The following is a 12282-nucleotide window of genomic DNA, read 5'->3' as shown; positions in this document are numbered from 1 at the left end:
TCCACATCCTCCGTATTTGGTGGTGACGGGCTCGAACCCCGGTCTAATCAAGAAGCGTGTTTACACACTGCTGCTGCTCCTTCCCACCTGGCTACGGAGGCGGCATGTCTACACTGGAAAACTTCATGCTGACTGTATTGTAACTTCCAAATCCCTCTACTGTTTTTAGTTTAATCTCACCAAGTGAAAGTTATTTTGGGGTTTGCTATTCCCTAACTGCAAGACATTGAATTTGCATTAATATTTAGCTGCCACTTTTCTCACCATCACAAAGTCTATCTCTGTCATCCAGAAGCACTTCTTGGCAGTGATCATTAACCACTCCACTAATTTTGACATCTACAAATTTTGAATTCATGCCCTCCTATCCTTTTACTGATATCATTTAGGAAAATCAAAAAAATTAGTGATCCCAATATGAAAAATAACCATTAATTGTAGTTGTCTGCTTTCTGCACTGCAGCCATCTAGGGATTTTCCTTGAAATTCCACAGGTTCTAGCTTGTACATGAGTCAAATGCTTTACTGAAATCCAAATAAACAGTATTAAAATTATTTCTAACTGATTAGTTATTTTGACAGAGGTACTCATAAGCTGGAAATCAGTTTTAAGTTTTTCTTCACAAAACCACGTTGTTTCATTCAGAATTTCATTTATCTATCTAAATGGAATCTATCTATACAATGCACCCTTTATCATTGCTTCCGTGATTTCTTCTACCGCTGAAGTCAGACTGACTGGTTAGTATTGGCAATACATTAATGCTTCTCCAATCCAAGATAATCTTCCATGAGTCCAGTGATAACCTCAGTGGTTCAGTGCATTCTCTTGTTGCCTCCCTCAAAATTGCTGGAGAAATGCAATCAACTCCAGGAGCCTTGTTTGCCCTGAGGCTCAAACATTTTTCTGATATAACAAATTTCATGCTTTCCCACTTTACTCACAATTTCCCCTCACCATGAAGGTTTTTTCTTCTGTAAATATCAATCCAAAGTACCTTTTCAATCCATCTGCAATATCAACTGACAGCTGGGTTATCTAAGACTTCCTTGCACCCTTTACACAAGGATGTTTTTGTATGCGTATCTGTGTAAAAAACTCCTTCCCACCCTTTGCTCTCTTGGCCAGAGATTTCTTGTAATCTGTCTTTGCCATCCTAACCTTTTCTGTGGTACTATTACAGATCAATTTGAAGCTGTTATAAGCATCAGTATATTTTTTTTATTTCTAAGTTTTCCATGCCATTTTTTTTTCTGCTCTATTAAACTGGCTAGTTTGTTCATCCATGGTGAAATTCTCCTCGCACTGTACTTGCATTCAAAACTTCTTTGACATTACAGGTATATAAGGATTCTAACATATTTGCACTTTGTGAGCTGTCTCTTGCACTTAGGGTGGCCAATTGTCAATCTCATTTCCTTCCCCAAGTGTAATGACCGCACAGCAATAATTGGCAAGTCGGCTGAATTTTTTATTTCAGTCTCACCTCCCCGACAATGGGACAAATACTACATACAAGAAATCAAAGATGCCAATGGGTTTTGAGGGAAAATTATAAAAACATTTAATGACTGTGTGCAAAATGACACTGCACTCTTGTAAGGCTAAATGCTGCATATGGTTTTACATAAATCATGCAGATTTTTAATATTTTATTGGAATAAACCTCAAAAGGGAGTATGGAGACGACCACTCAAAAAACTGTTTTTAAAACTGTATACCAGGACAAATACAAGAGTTTATCAGTGAGAAATACATATATTAGTTCAAATAAGAGTATCTTATATTGATCTCAAAACATTTTTCTTAATGAAATGAAAAATTAAAGTATACTTAGAGGAATTTATTCAAAATAAAGCCAGGGGGGGAAAAAATATCAGAAGCAGCTTTGTGGAGAATTGTTATGAGGTGGAATACATTTGTGACTGAGATGTTTTAATTATATGATATACAGTCATTTTAATGATAGAAGTAGTTCCATATATCAATTATATATGTTATGCTGCCTATACAGAAGTAATTTCTTAACATGTGGATTTAGGTACACAGACTGAAGAAAACTTTGCAGTTTTTAAATGATATAAAAATTCACAAAAAAATTTTATTGGTTCTTTTATAAGCTTCTAAAGATTGTATAATGAAAATCACTCCCATTCTTCCACTTAGGTTGACACGAGAACACAGTAAATAATAACTTATAATACAGTATTTTGTTTTTAGGGTGCTTACTGCTTATGGAGCAAGTATTTAACAGTACTGCCCATGTTTAAATCGTGAGAGAATGCAACTTGTGGTAAAGGAGGGGGAGGGGAATGAAAACAATTCAAAAACTATTAAAGTCAAGCAAAACAATTATGATGCACTCTGCATTTATGATTTATTAAAGGATATCAAATATAGATGGAAGTTAGTCATTATCTGTGTTTTCCATCATGCTTTTAACTTTTATTATATGCTTTAATATATTGTCTATTAAATATAATTATTAATAATTGAATATCACACGTATGGTATTTAATTATCTCTTACATGTGTCCATAGTTCTGAATAGAATTATAGAACTGAAAATGTTCAACTTTTGAGATAAAGGTTGAACATTTCATTCGAAAAACTGAAATTTAAAACTAAGAGTATGCATCATTCTTAAAGTTCAAATTATGTTCAACTTGGTAAAAAGTAAGAGAGTGCAGGAGATCTAAATATTACTGGTGATGGGTGGTTGTGGGTGCATTTTTCAGGATATTCACTCAGTTATTCAGTTTTAGGGAAGGATTTAATCTCTAGTAAATGACTTATTCAACTCGCTCAAAATCGCAGCTTTCTTTTCTGCCTAAAATGAAGTTGGGAGAACTGCCAACAGTTTGCTATACATCCAAATTGTAGCATTGGTTTCTTACTGAAGCCACTGTGTTATATTCTCCATCGTTTACTTCCAAATAGGTCTGCTACAGTAAGGCAAAGCTGGCCTATTAAGCATTCAGTACTAATTTTCTTTCTTCTGTTCATTCAGTACTAATTTCCTGAAACAGAGGAATGTTAGTAGAAAGTCTTATGGTTCTAACAGCATATTTTAAGTTGTGTAAAATATCTGGTTATCTGACATTGTCTTTTTTTGTCATCTTATTTTACTGACATTTCTTCCTGAAAAGATAGAAATTTCTTCTACACTATTCCTAAAAAGAGGAGGAAATCTTTGCCTTCTGACTTGAACTTTTACATTACTTACTATGAAACCTTAATGCAAATTAACAATTGCCTATATTATCATACCATATCAGTTTGGGGGGGGGGGATCTTCTTGCTTAGTTATTAATCATTGGATCGGTATCGAGATGTTTCTGACACTTCAAGTGATCTTTGAATATATAAAACTATTTCTATCAGTTTTTCTAACGATAGTAATACTGCACACCTTACCTGATAAACACTACTTTTTTTTTTTTTTTTTTTTTTGTTAGTTGTTGGCACATCTGTGGCCATAATGCACCTCCCAAAGTTTTTGCATTTTACTCGGATCCAAGCCCGAGGCTGGATTCGAACCTGCGAACTTTGGGTTGCTGGGCAGGCACTTTACCCACCTGGCTAGCCCGGTCAGCATAAACCCTACTTGTATAACTGGTGGGAACATACATTATTATCTCCTTAAATTATTATTATCATTAGCCATATTATGGTGCAAGGAAGCCTGAGGCTTATGCTGCACCAGCCAAAAAAAAAATTTCTGAATTACCCTGACAGAGAGAACAAGAGTCAGAAGTAGAAGGGAATCAACAAGAAAGAGAAGAATGATATCCAGCTCAGGATCCTGGGTGTGCCAAGCCCATACTCACCAGATGTGAGCCCCTGGGGTTAGATAATGGTGAAAAGCTAGTCATTCTGTATTAGAGGAAATAGTAGCAGAAAACACCAGCTTTAAATTTTACATTACTTTAAACACAAATGCTTTCTTAGTTCCTCATAAGTTTTTATTGTGTTTAAATGGAAGTATTGTATTGGGAGAAAATTAATACATACCAAAATATGCAGTGGCACACACCTGAACAGTAATCAACTTCTTGTAACATGATTAATGTAACTGTCAACCACTGCAGTGGGTCTTCTCTTCAAGTTGCCAGGCATTGGAGGGGGGGGGGGGTTGACATATCATCCCTAACACTGCCCCATAGAAGTCAGTGAGAATTAACCTGAAGAAGTGCAACATCTTGATGTGGAAAAAATCACATTGTTGCCATGATCATCATGGCTGAGTAATTTGCTAACATCTCTCAGTACAGGGCTGATGAGTGTTCCTTCTGTGAAGAACAGGCTCTCCAAAAATCTGGGAGCATCTCAGACATGTTCTAATCATGTTGGGTTCTGCACTTCGCTATGCTCACTTCATATGCATTTACCTTGTCTGTAACATGGAATGTGTACTCATCACAAAACATTTAAGCTGCTATTCGTCTTCTGACATCTGATTTTCATCAGCCATAATGGCTTATACAGTCTGCAGCTTTTTATGGTTTTAGGTGCAGCAGCTTAAGACACTCCACAATTTTGTGATATACCAAGTTATACATTAGCTAGATATGATGATTTCGGTGAATGTAACTTTGGATAAAATTCCCACTTTTGCTTGCATCATTCACTTTGTTTCTTCCTACAAAAAAGCATTGTTTTTCTTCACTTACTTTATTATTTTCATGTATGGGATTAGAAAATCCATCCATTCTGCTTGTTTGTTTGGCTATAGGGTTACACCATTTCAATAATAGTTATTAGAATACAGTGAAGGTCAGAGCCGGCCCGAGGGGGGTGCGAGCGCACAAGGCCCCGCGCCGCTGACTGATTTTGCAAAATAAAAATGGTTTTTTTTTTTTGTTTTAATACTGTCGCAAAATCTAGCGACATCGCCATAAAATGGCCATATTTTTAATATACATAAGAAATAAAATGCCAATAATCATGTTATTAACATTATCTGAAAGCGTGTCAAACATCCAAAGAACACGGAAAAATATATTTTCTTTAAAATATATTTAAAATATCTCTCCTTACAAGTCGCTCAGACGTACGATTATATGTTGCCAGCGTTTGCATAGTTATCGTACTCTAAAGGCTATATATACCACCGACTAGGTTTTCTCGGCCCTTTTTTGCTTTCTACCTTCGAGAGATCGAGTGAATTCGAAATTATTCAAAAAGTCGACTTAAATTTTCTTCTGAGAAAATTAAGTTAATAATACTGGTTTGACCAAAGCACTTATCCTGCAAAAGAATTCCAAAGCACAGTATATGCCCTGCGGAAGTCATAAGTTGAATTTAGTTCTTGGAGACATTTCAAAATTATCTTCTCTTGCAAATTCATTTTTTGGGACTTTACAAAGCATATATAATATTTTTGCAAGTTCTGTGATATGTTGGGATATATTAAAAGAGCGTGTCAAACATCTTACTCCAAAACCACTGTCAGAAACGAGGTGGGAATGTCGCCTCGAAAGTGTGAAATCTGTGAGATACCAAGTACCACAATTTTCTCTAGCTTTGAAATACCTTTATGAACATACCAGTGATATGAAAACGAAATCCAATCAATCGAAAATAAACTTACTTCATTTGAATTTTTATTAAGTTTGGTATGACATACTGAATGAAGTAAATATTATGAGCAAGATATTTCAAAATTCAAATATAGATATCGGGTACTGCAAATTCACATTTAAAAGGCCTTTTAAAATTTTTTGAACAGTATCGTGAATCGGGATTTAAATCTTCTTTAATAACTGCAAAGGAAATAGCTGAAGAATTATAAGTGACATCTGAATTTAAGAATCAAAGAACTGGACGAAAAACAAAGCAATTTTGTTATGAAGGAACCGATCAGCCTATTTCATCAGGCAAAGAATATTTCAGAATTCAATATTTTCTAGTCATAATCGATAGTGCGATTATTTCTTTTAAGAAAAGATTCGAAATTTATCACGAACATGAGACATCATATGGTTTTTTATATAATTCGGATAATATTCAAAAACTGACTGAAAACAATCTTCTTAAATGCTACCTTGCAAGACGATATTGATTACATTCATTTATTTAATGAAGATCAAAATTTGTCATTGAGTTTTGCTTTCCAGGATCACAATATTACAAATATTACAATATTTACTGAAAAATAATTTATTTGAATTGTATCCAAAACTTGTTACTGTTCTGAAAATTATATTAACCTTACCAATTACCGTCGCATCTGCAGAAAGATCTTTCTCAAGATTGAAAATAATAAAAAATTACTTCAGATCTAGCATTAGTCAAGAACGATTTACCTCCTTAGCCATTTTATCTATCGAATCCGAAATAGCCAAAAAAACTAAATTATGATGATATTATCAACGAATTTGCTATAAAACATGTAAGAAAATGAAACAAAAATCACATATTGTGACCTTATTCGATTAAGTCGCATACCAAATTGTATTTTATAAGTATATGAAGCAATTATTTTTCTTATTTGATTTATTAAAGATTTTTTTGTGATTGAAATGTTAAGTTTATTAAAATAATTTAATTATTTATCATTTTCATGTCATCCTTACTAAACCAATTTGTGCAATGTAATAAATATCAAAATGCAATAAATTATTTTGTTGTACGAATTTGTATCAAGGCCCCGCTTTTGTTCGGGCCGGCCCTGGTGAAGGTGATGCATGTGAACCAAATACAGTAAGCACCGGTTATAGTGATCACTGGTTATTAGAATCAGCCGCTTTAGAGAATCAAATTCCAAATAACCGATTCAAATAAAAAAAATACACTACATTTTTATCATTTATTAGAATCACATCTTCAGTTATAAGAATCAATTTTGAACACCTCTGATATTTTTCTAAAGCACATTCCTAGAGGTCACAATCATAAAATGATAAAAACAATTTGCAGTTTTCGGTTTATTGGTCCTTTTTGTTTTACAATCTGTTAAAAACTGTAGTTACTACAGCTTTAATGGAAGAAGAAATTGTCCAGTCTGTTACTGATAATTTCTTCAAGGAGGAGGGAAATGAATATGAATCTGGACAAATTCCAGTTACAAAACTGGCAAAATCGTGGAACTATAGCCATCCTGAGGAGAGCGATGGAAGAAACTGGTGCAAGTGATCATGAATATAGACTGTTATACAATATTGAAAAATCTATAAACAGACTTCGTAGTGATAATTTAAAGCAATCTAAAATAAGTGACTTTAAAATTATTATCATATTACAAAGTGTTATGTTTAATTAACATGTATATTAATTAAGCTATATATGCAAGTATAAATTTATTTTGCTAACCTGTGGATAATATTCTTCCAATTCTAACACATCATTTAATTGGTAATAAAGTGCAGTGTGCTTTCTTTGTAAAAAAAATCTTTATTTTTATAGCCTGTGGATAATATTCACAGTTTCACTTAATAGAATCGCCATTTATTAGAATCAATATTTAATTTGCAAACGTGATCACTATAACTGGCGCTTACTGTATTTACTAGTTAATATGCCTAGCTTGTCCACCTCTGCTTAGGAAGTGATGGCATATTGGGAGCTAATCTACTATAGAAATTTCAATGTTATACGGAGTAACATAAATAATCTATAGCATATGAAACTTATAAGTGAAGTAAAGGTGCAGTGCAGCAGATATTTAAATACAGCGCAACCTTCATATGACACCTCTTCTCACACAATTTCAGATATACGGCTGGTAAGATCATATCCCTAAAACAAATTATGAAAAAAAGTAGTGTATTCAAAGGGCTAGCAATTTCATATCAGAAACTGGAAAAAGTGAATACCACATGTACTCATGTCTACTGTACATCCTAGAACTGTATTTTCAAGGGTGGAAATTATCTATAAAATTGGCTGTACATTTGCTTCGATATATTCAGTTACAGTAATATTTGTAAACTGGATTCAGAGCCAAATTACTGTAGACAGCCAGTTTCTCCCCTGATATGCAATAAAACAGTATATCAGTGGAATGCTAATTACGAACAGTTACCTCTAGAGAGGATGTTTGTTTGTTATTTAGTTTTTAGGAGCATTAGCAACTAAGGCCATATTGCTCCGTGAATATGTGGTGGCCATTCCTGACCTTTCTGCATCCTCCGTAGAAGCGTGTGCTATGCACTGCTGCTCCTTCCCACCTGGCTACGGAGGTGCCACTAGAGAGGAATATGGCTACCGTTCATCAAGTGTTGCATTAGTTAAAGTAATTTTTTGTAAACAACAGTACATTATATCCTTTCCAGGACTAGAAATTACACTTGGGATAGCAAACCTGCTGAGGGCTGAACTAGGAAAAAAATATAACTGACAAGTGATTTATGGAGAAATCACATCACTGCACTTTGATAAGCTAGACAAATTTTGAGAGTGGCAAAACAAAATGTAGTATTTTGAAAGTGTGAAATTCTGGAAGGAATGATCTGCATTTGGATGAAAGAGGAAGAAAAATTTGTAAACTCCTCAGATGAAGTATGCCTCCAAAGAAAGAAAGCTTTACACTTCAAGAAAACAGTGACAGGTACCAATGCTTATACAGGTGGTTTCAAAAGAAGTGTAGTGAAGGAGTACCGATAAATGGGCTAATTTTGAATGCCCAGACACTTAAATTTCCTAAGCCACTTGGAGATGGAAAGCTCATCTTGGGATATCTCAGGTTAGTCTTGTAAGCAAATCTGCATTTCGCAGAAATTACAGCAGCAGAAGTTTTCCTGAATGTCTGCATAATGCAATTTAAGATGAATTCAGGGAACAGTATTGAAGAAATCAAGCTTATACAGAATTTAGCAAAAAAAAAAAAAAAAATCACATATCATCCATCCCCTCTAATAGTTTGTCTAGTCCTGCTTTGAACTTATTCAAACTACCTACTGGTTGAAAGTGTCATATACCTACTATATCACATGCCTCTACAAATGCTAATGCAAACTTCCACACACCTACCCTTCCTCAATTTGAATTTATGGCCCCCTCACATGCAGTCTGAGAAACAGGAAGGATTCCATTATCTGTTTAGCTTATGTACAAGTTGTGCAATTGCATCATTTCAGTACATGGCCAACTACTTAAGTAGTTACAAATTGGCATCATTAAGTATACTCAATTATACCCATAAATATGCATTTAGCTTACTCAATCCATTCAGACTTACAGTTAGATTCACCACCATTAGATCTTCTCTCAGGTATCTAGTTTCTAGATGCTGCAATTTGTGGAATGAAGCCATTCCTAATAAGAGTACTCTCTAATCCTGCTGGTTTCATCACCTGCTCCAACAAAGCCACATCCTTCTGAAAATTAGGTTTCCAGACCTGTATGCAAGACATGGCCTAACCAGTGCTTTAAGCAACACAATAATCACCTCATGAACTATTCTGAGCCATGTTTGCACTGCTCAGAGAATTTTGTATACCTGACTGCAAAATTACCCCCCCACCCCAAGATCTTTTTCATTCTCCCCTACCATGAGTGTGTAAAACACAATTGGTAAGTTAATCTTGGATTACTGCTACCATATGAAGTACCCTACATTTGTCAATGTTAAACATCAATTGCCAGTTCTCAGCCCTCTGCATAATTTATCTAGACCTTGTTGCAGTAGTATGCTGTCTTTAATCACTTTTTCAGACTTGTGCATCAGGCCTCATATGCATTTTTTGCATCCAGTTCCTTTGTCATTATGTTCAATCAGATTGGTCAGACAAAACCACCACTAACAAATGCATGGTGCAACTGCAGTATAAAAGCATTTTTGTCTAGATAGTCCTGAATTATTTTTTTAACCAGTGATTTTTATTTCCCCTGGGAAAGCCACGCTAACAGCTCTGTAATTTCTCATGTCACCCTTTGTGAATTGGGTATACAGTCACACATCACCAATCCATAGGGACCTCCACTTAATCCAAGGATGATCTCACAACTATGGTTCAATTATGTTATACTAGTGGTATCAAAAGAATGGTAGTGAAGGAGTACTGATAAATGGGCTAATTTTGAATGCTTAAATTTCATAAGCCACTTGGTGGAGATGGAAGGTTTGCTGAACTTTTCTGTTGCCTCCCTTAATATAATTGGATTGAATTCATCCACCCGTCTACCTTTTTTACATTTAGCTTCAACAATTTCTCTTTCCTCTCAGTTATCACAATATCATTCAACTTCCTGTTAGAATTTAATACAGTTCTAGTAACCCTATATGAAAACTGTCATTTTTCATATTGTTTCTTGGCAATATACTAGGCCAGCAATCATCTATGAAACACACAAGAGGATTCTTAGAGAATAAAAGAAAAATGAATGGAATATCAGCTGTAGGAGAGGACAAGAAGATTAATTCACTTCTTTTATAAGATTTAGAGGCAAATTACTATATCTCTTATCTTCAAAGGGAGATTATGAATATTAATTTTATCAATTAATTTAATTAGGCTAATTATGTGAGCATCACTAGACTCTGGGGAGATTCCCTTGGATTGGAAAAGTGCAAATGTATCTCCCATACATAAGGGTGGCTCTAAAAGTGAAGTTGGAAATTATCGACCTGTCAGTCTGACTTCAGTAGTAGGGAAAATCATGGAGGCAATGATCAAGGGTGGAATTCAGGATCATTTGGATCGAATTGAAATTCTCAAGGATACACAGCATGGTTTTGTAAAGGGAAAATCATGTTTAACAAATCTGGTTTGTTATTTCGAAAGGGTCACTCACGAGCTGGATTTAGGGAATAATTTCGACATTGTTTATTTAGATTTTAGCAAAGCTTTTGACTCAGTCCCACATGAGCGGTTGCTTTATAAGCTGGAACAGGTTGGAATCACTGGGAAAATCCTTAGATGGATAGAAGGATGGCTTCAGGGCAGGAGGCAGAGGGTTGTGATAAATGGCTATTCCTCAGATTGGGTTGATGTAAGAAGTGGGGTTCCCCAAGGATCAGTATTAGGACCACTGTTGTTTTTAATTTTCATAAACGACATTGATGAAGGGATGGAGGGCGTGATGTCTAAATTTGCAGATGTTGTTAAAATTGGTAGAGTAATTAATGATCACTGTCAAGCTGAGCTTCTTTAGAGAGACCTAGATAGACTTCAGGAATGGTCAGAAAAATGGCAGCTGTGCTTTAATCCAACAAAGTGTAAGGTATTGCACCTGGGAAACAGTAATCCCAAAAAAACTTATTCACTTGGTGGAGTTCAACTAAACCCAGTACTGGAGGAAAGGGACTTGGGTGTTACGATACGGTCAGACATGAAATTCTCTGAGCATTGTAAACAGGTTGCAAGGAAGGCCCATGGTGTCCTATCGATGATCTATCGAACTTTTGCAAGCAGAGATAGAGACGTGATAATCCCATTGTATAAGGCTTATGTTAGACCACACTTGGAATACTGTGTTCAAGTATGGAGACCGCACCTAAAGAAAGACATTGAGCTTTTTGAAAGGGTGCAAAGAAGGGTAACTCGCCTGGTGAGATCGGCAAAAGGGCGTCCTTGTGAAGAAAGACTTCGAATATCTTGGTTGCAGAGTTTGGAAACTAGACACCTTAGAGGAGATTTGATTGAGGTGTTTAAGGCTCTGAGAGGCATCAGTAAAATGAATGAGGACGAAATTTTGAAGATTATAAATGATGCTAGAACTAGGGGACATAAATTCAAGTTACGGGGGGAAATGTTTAGATTGTACTGCAGGAAGATTTATTTTAGCCTGCGAGTTATAAATTACTGGAATAAGTTACCTTCATGGGTGGTAGAGGCCGACAGTTTGGAGAAATTCAAAGGTCATCTGGATAGTACTTTCGGGTAAGGGAAGCGCATAGGATGATAGGTTTAATTTCCTTTTTTTTTTTTTTTTTATTAATTATTATTATTTAGTTATTTATTTATTTTTTTTTATTTTTTTTTTGGCTGGTGCAGCATAAGCCATGGGCTTTCTTGCACCATGCGGCCGTTACTAATACTAATACTGCTGCAAAGGAATGAAGTAGTGGCAACACCTACATCTTCTGAAATATGGCTACATGTTTTCTCATACAGTAGGAGCTTCCCATTTTGTGAAATATCAGTAAATTGAGCATCATAGGCAATCAGACTGGTTCCGCTGCTCAAGATCACTGAAATCTCTTTTTGGAACTCCCATGGAGAGGGTATTTAATAATATGACTCCAAAATATCAAGACAGCCCACTCTATATTTAAATATCTATAACATATCGGGTGAACAAAAGCATACTCTGAACTGTGTACATAAAGATGTTTT

At 35.2% G+C, this 12282-nt stretch overlaps 1 protein-coding gene and 1 long non-coding RNA gene across 3 annotated transcripts in view; one reads left to right on the top strand and one right to left on the bottom strand.

The window, feature by feature from the left end:
* The window catches only part of LOC150083242 (RNA-binding protein MEX3B-like), an 84536-nt gene that overhangs the window by 3390 nt on the left and 68864 nt on the right, over positions 1 to 12282 (top strand). The gene's annotated exons all lie outside the window — the stretch shown is intronic.
* Positions 1 to 12282, bottom strand: part of LOC150083243 (uncharacterized) — a 95276-nt gene that overhangs the window by 72839 nt on the left and 10155 nt on the right. The gene's annotated exons all lie outside the window — the stretch shown is intronic.

Source organism: Mastigoproctus giganteus, chromosome 7 (genome assembly GCF_048544385.1).
Source record: "Mastigoproctus giganteus isolate SK-2022 chromosome 7, ASM4854438v1, whole genome shotgun sequence".
Lineage (NCBI taxonomy): Eukaryota > Metazoa > Arthropoda > Arachnida > Uropygi > Thelyphonidae > Mastigoproctus > Mastigoproctus giganteus.
The sequence above is the reverse complement of the archived record's forward strand: the minus strand, read 5'-3'. Positions and strand labels throughout refer to the sequence as shown.